The following is an 8550-nucleotide window of genomic DNA, read 5'->3' as shown; positions in this document are numbered from 1 at the left end:
TGCCCCCTCCTGCCTGCTGTGCTGAAAGTAGCACTTGATTTAATTGGTTTAATGGCCATTAAACCAACTAAATGAAGTCCATTGTTTCAGCACCACAGGGAGCTGAGAGCTATCCCTGCTGTGCTCTATGTGGGGGGAGCCAGAGGGCTGGGGGAGCCGCACAGCTGCAGTGAAGAGGAGACAGTGAAGGAGCAGTAGAGGGTGAGTTCCTGTGCAAGGTGAGTGAACCTTGGGATTGGGGAGGTGGCTTTGGGGCTGCCGGGGAGGTAGTTAAGGGTGGGGGCAGTTTGGGGTTGAGCCTGTGAGGGGGTAGTATGGAGCTATTTGTGTTTGGCCCCTAGAACACGTAAAAAATTGCCATGAGGTCCTTGATGAAAAAAGGTTGGACAACCCTGGTCTAGACAGTGCTTGGTGCTTCCTTGAGAGTGGGAACTGGACTTGGTGGCCTCTTGAGGTCCCTTCCAGTTTTAGTATTCCATGATTTTAATGCCCTGATCAAGGCTCAACTCATAAGTCGTCTGGAGAACTCATTGCCGCAAGACATTGTTAAGAGCAAGACTTAAGCAGGATGCAAAAAATATGGATATTAGTCAGGCTAAGGAGAACATCTGCAATGGTGGTAAAAAAAGTACAAGAATAAACATAAACCCTCGTAGTGCAGAGCAGAAACCAAACTCAAATGTTGGGATTCTGAGGAAGCTTTTTCTGGGAGCAGGTTTTTCTCTAGCTGCCTGCCACAGCCTTTATCACACCTTCCCCTGATGGAGCTGGTTGCAGACATGGTCAGAGACAGGATACTCAACTGGATGGAAAGGTGATGTTACCCTCTCTGGCATTTCCTCACATCCTCACATCCAGCCCAGTTTTGCAGACCCCAGAGAGCCCAACAGATCTGATACAGCTCAGGCCAGCATCTGAACATCTTAACCAAGGGTGTTTCAACAGTTCTGTGTCTGTGGATCATGCAGGCTTTTCTGATCACAAAAACATGGTATTGAGGTGTCCAAGCAGATAGCCCACTGTTCAGTCCATTCCAGCATTCCTTGAACAAACTGGCCAGTAGCTCCTGCCAGTTTGCTGGAAATAACCAATTAACACCTGATGTGTTGTTATCAGTATAAATTAGGGGGCCAGGGGGTAGGAATAGTGTCCCTGGCCTCTGTTTGTCAGAAGCTGGAGATGGATGGCAGGAGACAAGTTGCTTGATCGTTGCCTTCGGTTCCCCCGCTCCCCCCACCTGGGGCACCAGACCCTGGTCACTGTCGGCAGACAGGATGCTGAGCTATATGGACCTTTGGTCTGACCCAGCAATGGCCATTCTTATGTTCTTATGGTAGCCAGCTGATTGATTTCATTTCATCTTCTTAATGAGATACTATAATGAAAGTGCAAGGCTCCCTCCTCCAGCTGTATAACCTTCCCAGGACAGTCAGGGGGAGAGGTGGCTGAGGTCCCTATTTGTTTGATATGGGAACAAGGAGAAGCCCATCTTGTTACCATGGAGCCTTCAGATCTGACTCTTCTTCTTCCTTCTTGAGACCAGAAATGCAAATACAGGAAAACAGCAATCACATGCAACTGTGTCTACCTAACTCGGGCTCTGATGCTACCCACCCTGCTGAAGCCCATGTACCATAAGCATCTTCCAAAGAGCACCTGAGGCATGCGACCAAAGAACAATGCGCATCTTTGCCACATTCGTGTAAGGTGAGCCGGAAAAGAGACCACAGGGAATGGTGGACAGTGCTGGAGCACAGAAAGCAAGAAGGGGAGGGGCAGAGGTGACAGGGCTAAGCTGTCTGTTTCCAAGGAAACCATTGGGGAAAAGAACAGGCAGCTGGCAGCTCTTGCATCAGATAATCACTAAATAGCAGTGAATCAAGCCGCCAGCGACTTTCCCAATGTGAGTGGCTCACGAGGCTGTGCCAGTTTCATGTCCGCAGGCTCCAACACTCAGCTATGTCAGGGGGACGTTTTCCTGTTAGAAAGCTGCTCGGCATGCCCATGCAGTGCATAACAATGAAAACAATGCCCCCTGCCCACAAATCCTCACTAGCTGGACACACTGGGCTGCCCCGTTACACTTTCTTCATTAGTACGTGGATGCTGAGGGGAGACACCTGGGACACATATTGGGAGCCTTTATTAAAGTGTCCATCTTGGGGACCTGTGCAATAGAAGCATTGCTGGGTATTTTTGTGCCTGGGACAAAATATTATTTATGCACCTCCTCTCCTCCAAATTTGAAAATGTCTCTACTTTGCTAATTTGTATTTATCTGTACTTCAGGAAAAATCCACCAAAAATTGTTAATTAGGGTAATAAAATAACAAAACTATGAGAGAGGTCGCCGTGTTAGTCTGTACCTTCAAAAACAACAAGAAGTCCTGTGGTACCTTATAGACTAACAGATATTTCGGAGCATAGGCTTTTCTGGGCAAAGACCAGCTTCGTCAGATGACAAAGCGGGCCTCTGCCCACGAAAGCTTATGCTCCAAAATATCTGTTAGTCTATAAGATGCCACGGGGCTGCTTGTTGTTTTTAACAAAACTATATTTCCAATAATATTAGGAACATAGTTTACGTAGATAATTAAAAAATAACAAGTAATAAATAAAAGCATTCTTAACAATGATATGAAGGAGCATATAATAAATGACCAAACAATTCTTATTACACAGTTACTTTATGCAAGTTAGAGCAGCAAACTCATAAAATAATGAGCTTTAAAAAAATCGCCAGAGAGTGTATTTTCCCTGGGAGAATAGACACCAAACTACCCAAGGGCTGGGGCTGGCCCCATGCACATGGGGCAGTGGTAGCGTGGGACCCAGAAGCCCCAGCCGTGCCCTCTCCTGGAGCAGGGGCAGAACCCTGCAGCATGGAAAAGGGGATTAAGGCCTTAGCTCTAGGAAGCTGCCTGGCCGGGGCATGGGCAGGGCCAAGCACAGACAATCTGGAGAGAGAGGGGGAGGGCCCTTAAAATTTACTGGAGCCTCGCCCCTGATTGTGCTGCCCCACCCTCATTACAGCGCTGCTGTGCTCCTTGTCCCTTCCATAGAACCAAGCCCTGCATGGAGCAGGAGGCCAAGGGAAAAGCCCCATCCCATTTCACACCTTATCCATCTGCCTCTCCACTCAAAAGCTATGGCTGTTGTTTGTATTGCAGTAGGGCTTGGAGATCCCACACCCCCATTGTGCTGGGTGCTGGATGTATGTGGATGCATGGGTCACCAGGCCAAAAGGGACAACCGGCCTCAACTACTCTGATCTTCTGCATATAAAAACGGCCACACTTGGTCAGACCAAATGTCCATCTAGCCCAGTATCCTGTCTTCTAACATGTCAACGCCAGGTGCCCCGGAGGGAGTGAACAGAACAGGTAATCATCAAGTGCTGCCTCCCCTGTCACTCATTCCCCGCTTCAGACAGAGGCTAGGGACTCCATCCCAGCTAATAGCCATTGATGGACCTGTCCTCCATGAATGTATCTTGCTCTTTTAGAACCCTGCTATAGCCTTGGCCTTCACAATATCCTCCGGCAAGGAGTTCCGTGGGTTGGCTGTGCATTGTGTGGGAATACAACAAGCCATCACATTTCACTCGGTGAGACCTATGTCAAGCCTAAGAATTGGGGTGAAGCTAGAGGGTGTCTCATTAGCAGGGCACCTGGTTTTGACTTAAAAACTTAGTGATGGATAGAGAATCCACCACTTTCCTAGGTCGGGTGGTTTCATCAGTTAAAAATGCATCTTATTGCCCATTTGAGTTTGTCCAGTGTCAGTTGCTAGCCCCGGCTCTCATTCTGTCTGTTCCATTAAAACGCCCTTCATTATCAGACACCTCCAAGCATAGGTTTATAGACCACAACCATATCACTTCTGCATCCTTGCCACACACAGCAAGAAGCAGCCACTGGCCCAGAACCAGGCAGGAAGTACTACATGCTTGCATGACAGTGGCTTATGGGGCCTCCGTTAAAGGTATTTGTGTCCGAGCTGAAAGGAAGTGGGCATGCCCTGGTGCGCAGCCACAGTAAGAGCTGGCTGAGCTGCAGAAAAGCCAGCAGGGAGCTATTGAACGAGCTGGCAGGGATGCAGGTTGCTATAGGAGAGTACCTGTAAGAAATGTTAAGCTACTTTCGCCCCTGGTCCATAACCAATTGTTTGAGGGAGGTTGCAGCTTTGCTTCCCAGTCTGCTGCCAACGTTGCGCCTTCTAGCCAAACCAAAGGCCTGCAGTCACCCCTGTGACTCGCACAGCAGAGGGTTGAAGTCTCCCCCATTACCTCCCCTACATAGATAGTTCAGTTCACCTTTCCCAGACTTACTAACAGCTTCCCCGAGATAGTTTGCAACAGAACGGGCATACGGCTCTCTGAATGTAAAACCCCCTCAGTGCTGAATGTAAACCCCCCTTCCCTTTTTCTCTCTGTGTTTGAGAGAGATACAGTAAGAGTTACATGAGTGCCAGGAGCCCCAGTGTCTCCAGTATGTTCGCCACTCACCACGTGGTGACTAGGACGCTGCATTGTGGCAAATACGGGGCTGGCCAGTCTGTGGCTCTTGGAGCCTTTAAATGCGGCTCCTCCTGAGAGCTGCACGCAGGGAGTGCCACCCACCTGCTCAGCATACGTGCCCCGCCACTTGGTGGGAGAAGCACGTGGTGGTCCCAGCGGTGGCCCCCTGTGGCCCTGGTGACTCGCCGGCATTGAATTGGAACTGGGGGCAGGAGGTGCCTGGCTCTAGGGGAGGAGGAAGGTATTTATTTAGAGTGGGGGGTGGGAGTACCTGGCTCTATGAAGTGTTATACAATGTGGCAAATATGGAAAGAAGACAGCCGCAAGTGTGGGGATCTCTGAATTCCTATCGCGCTGCAGCAGCCATTTTTTTGCGGATTTTATTCTGAGCCTTTATTGCAGGGATGGCCAACCAGTTAGGGGCCAAAAGCCAAAGTAGCTGTGGACAGAGTGCAAAGAGCCGTGTAGCATATATTCATTTTATCTAGATAGATGATAATAAATACATAATAAATATATCTATCTACAGAGAGAGATAAATATAGATAAATAAAAGTCAATATATATGAGGCTGAATGCCCTCCCCGACACCAGAACCAGCCCCCCCAACCACCCTGCTCTAACCCAATGCACCCACCCCTTCCCCCAGCCCCCACTCTAACCCAATCCCACTCCTCCCCCCAGAGGTAGGCACTCCCAGCCCCCCAATCTAATCCAATTCCCCTTCTTCTGCCCCAGAGCCAGGCACTCCCAGCCCACACTCTACATCAATGCTGGCGACTCGCCGGAGCTGCTGCCACCACCACTGCCATGTGCTTCTCCCATCAAGCGTTGGGGCGTGCGTGCACTCCTGGCGTGCGACTCCGAGCAGGAGCTGCATTTAATTGCTCAAAGAGCCACATGTGGCTCAAGAGCAGTAGGTTGGCCACCCCTGCTTTATAGTAACATTTTTACCATGACCAAATTTTACCTTCAAGGTCCAAATTCTTTCAAACCTATATTTTCTCCACTGTGCAGCTGTGGCCGTTACTATAATTAGAGGCTTGCTGTGTAGTGACATCTAGTGCCACTCAGAGTAAGTGAGAGCAACCTTCTTTATCCATGATACTCAGCTTCTGTTGAGGTTCTGTTCTGTTCACACTGAGGCAGGATGCCTTTGTGCTGTTGAAGGCAAAGGAGAATACGAGAGACACCGACACAGTGGGTTATAGTTGAAATTCACTGCTAGCTGTGCAGCTGATTTGCCTGTGGTCTTCGGCAATTCACTGCACCTTCCTGCCTCAGTTTCCCCAACTGTATTATGGGGATAATCTTTCCTTGTCTCACCTGGATGTTGGAAAGACGTAAATGCTAAGGTTTATTTTATAAGCCAGGAAACCAGGAAAAAGCTCCTTATTGGTTTTAAAAACTTAAGATCAAGCTTCTATGTCTACATAGCATCACCTGCCAAGAATCAGTATGTCTCATCTGAAGGATTTGCAGCTTTTGCAAGCAGCCAGCCACCTAGTACAGACAGAGTTAAACAATCCAGTTGTACCCATAGGCAGCAGTGTGAGTTCTGGGTATTAACAGAGCCAAGTCCCAGTCAAAGACGTAAAGCCAGAACTCTGGCCTGGAGGGAAGGGTGTTCTCAGCAGTGATAAGTGGAATCATAATACGAGAGCTTTTTATGTACAAACATCATCCTTGCTGCACCTCAGGGAGCTCAGGATTATCACCTCCTGGTACATCTGGAGGACTGAAGCTACCAAGTTAAGGGACTTGCCTAGAAGGAGTCAGTGGCAGCACTGGATTTAAAAGGCAGGCGTTCCTGCTCACACTGCAAGCCCCTGCAGTTAATAGTCTCTGGTGCCTGCTGAAAGTGATCTCGCAGACATGATAATGGGCCTCAGGACATCACACACTCTTCTCTGGCCTTTTTGAGTGAGCTAACAATATTGCCCGTCAACGTACCTGCTTGCTGGCTTGTCTGAGGCCTAGCTTGGCAGGAACCCAGAACCATTCTCAAAGCTGTGCCAGGATCTCGCTGGTTGCCAGGTGTCTGGTGTCTGACCGGACCGTCCGGTGGAAGAGGGAACCTGGCAGTGACAGCCAGCACAGTTGTCTGGATGCTTAAAGTCCAGCTGGCTGCAGGAGCCAGCCTCTGTCATGGGGTGCGAGACCTGCAGCAACCGCAGCTGCAGACACCTGCCAGAGCAGCGGCTGGCTTCTGGACTGGGGTGCAAGACATAGGTGCCACTGCCTGGCGGAGGGATCCAGTCCGCTCCTCCTTCTGCCCCAAATGACTTGGGCCTAATCCCTTCCTGCCTTGCCCCCTTGCTTGGGGATCACCCCTTGTGGTGTGGTCCATTGGGCCCACGCCATGCCAGCTCCTCCCAGCCTGGCTCTGCAGGCAGTGGGTGAGTCCTGGGAGAGGGAGGAGTGACCGTGAGGGGTGGGGAGGAGGGAAAGGTGTGCACATGGGGCACTGGTGTTCGGTTTTCAGGAATTAGAAAGCTGGCAGCCCAGTGACTTGTAGTTCTCAGCCCACGCCATCTCACCACATGCTGCCAATTGGATCTCTTCTTGGCCAGAGACTGAAGGGGACATCTCAAGTCAAGGAACAGCTCCTGCACCACCGGAGATGAAACTTGTGAGTATTTCTGAGGACTACAGGGCTGCTAGGCTGGTGCTATTAGCACTGAACTTAGTAATGGAGACCAGCATTCACGATAAGCTGAGCGCCTCAGCAGCCACCGAGGAGAGATTCATATGCTTCCCAGCTGATCTGCAAAGCACCCACAGTGCCCACAGCCAGCAACGTTTCTACTGGTGGTGCACGTCTGCACATGCCTCAGTGCACACAACAAAATTTGTTCCACACACAGATGAAAACAGTTAGGGGGCCCCTTGCTTGGGACTTCATTGCAACTGCTCCAAAAGGTGCTGGGGAAACCAGACAGCCTGGCTCTGTAGTTCTACTGCCTGGGAATCTGGCTGGTCCCACACTCCACCCACGTGTGTGGGCGGCTGCCTCTCTCCCCTCCCGCTCCATCACTCTGAAATGGCACACGTCACCGCCTTCAGAAATATGAACGACAAGTCTCCTTTAAACAGCAGCCTCTCCGTTTCCACGGCAACCCCGGGCCAAGCAGCCCTCTTCCCTCTCAGAAGCCCGGCACTTCAGCAAATTGATCGTGCGTGGAGATTTCCAGCAGCTTTTCCCTCCCTCGTTCCCCCCCGCGCTTCCATTTCAGGTGCCGGTTGGAATAGAGATGAAACGGCTGGGGGTGGATGTCATTTGTGCAGCGACTCCACCATCACGCTACCACATGGCGCTCACTTGGCTAATTAGCTGGGGCCTGCTGGGACGTGGCTGGCTGTAGTCATCTCAGGAGGCTTCTCCTGCCTCCTCAGCCGCCCACTGCCCTCCCCGCACCGATGGCCTTATAAAATAGCTCCCTGTAGGAGTCACTGCTGAAGGTCTCCCCTCCTCGGGCTGGGCCTGGGGCAGGGGCGCCCACTTCCAGTGGCAGGCTTAGCACTGAGCTCCCAGCATTGGCACGAGCCAGGAGGGTGGTGAAGGAGGCAGATGGGAGCCAGGTGGGGCAGGGGACTGGCTACAGGCAGCGGAGGACTCAGCGAGCACTTGGAGTCGTCTCTTATATGGAGCCCCTCACAATGTCAAGGGAGCCCTGCTTGGGCCCTCAGGGAGGAAATGCTGGGCCAACCCATGCCAGCCGTCTCTGACGGGAACTGCCTGTGAGGAGGATACAGTTGCAGGTAGACGTTTTGGGAAAAGGTGCAGAAAGGGAGAAAAACGGGGGTCCCAGAGGGCCCATCCTGCTCCTTTGGAAGGCTCCCTTTCTAGGGACAACCCTGACACACCCCCGTGTTGTGCAAACCCGTGTGTTTGGCCTCCCCAGCTGTGTCAGGCTGCTTGGTGTGTGTGAGCAGAGAAGTTCTGCACCTCTGGCACATTTGAGGAGCAGCGACTGAACACAGCAGGTCCCCCAGCAAGTGGCAACTGCGTTCTGTTCCAGCCCAGACAT

This window comes from Carettochelys insculpta, chromosome 21 (genome assembly GCF_033958435.1).
Source record: "Carettochelys insculpta isolate YL-2023 chromosome 21, ASM3395843v1, whole genome shotgun sequence".
Lineage (NCBI taxonomy): Eukaryota > Metazoa > Chordata > Testudines > Carettochelyidae > Carettochelys > Carettochelys insculpta.
The sequence above is the reverse complement of the archived record's forward strand: the minus strand, read 5'-3'. Positions refer to the sequence as shown.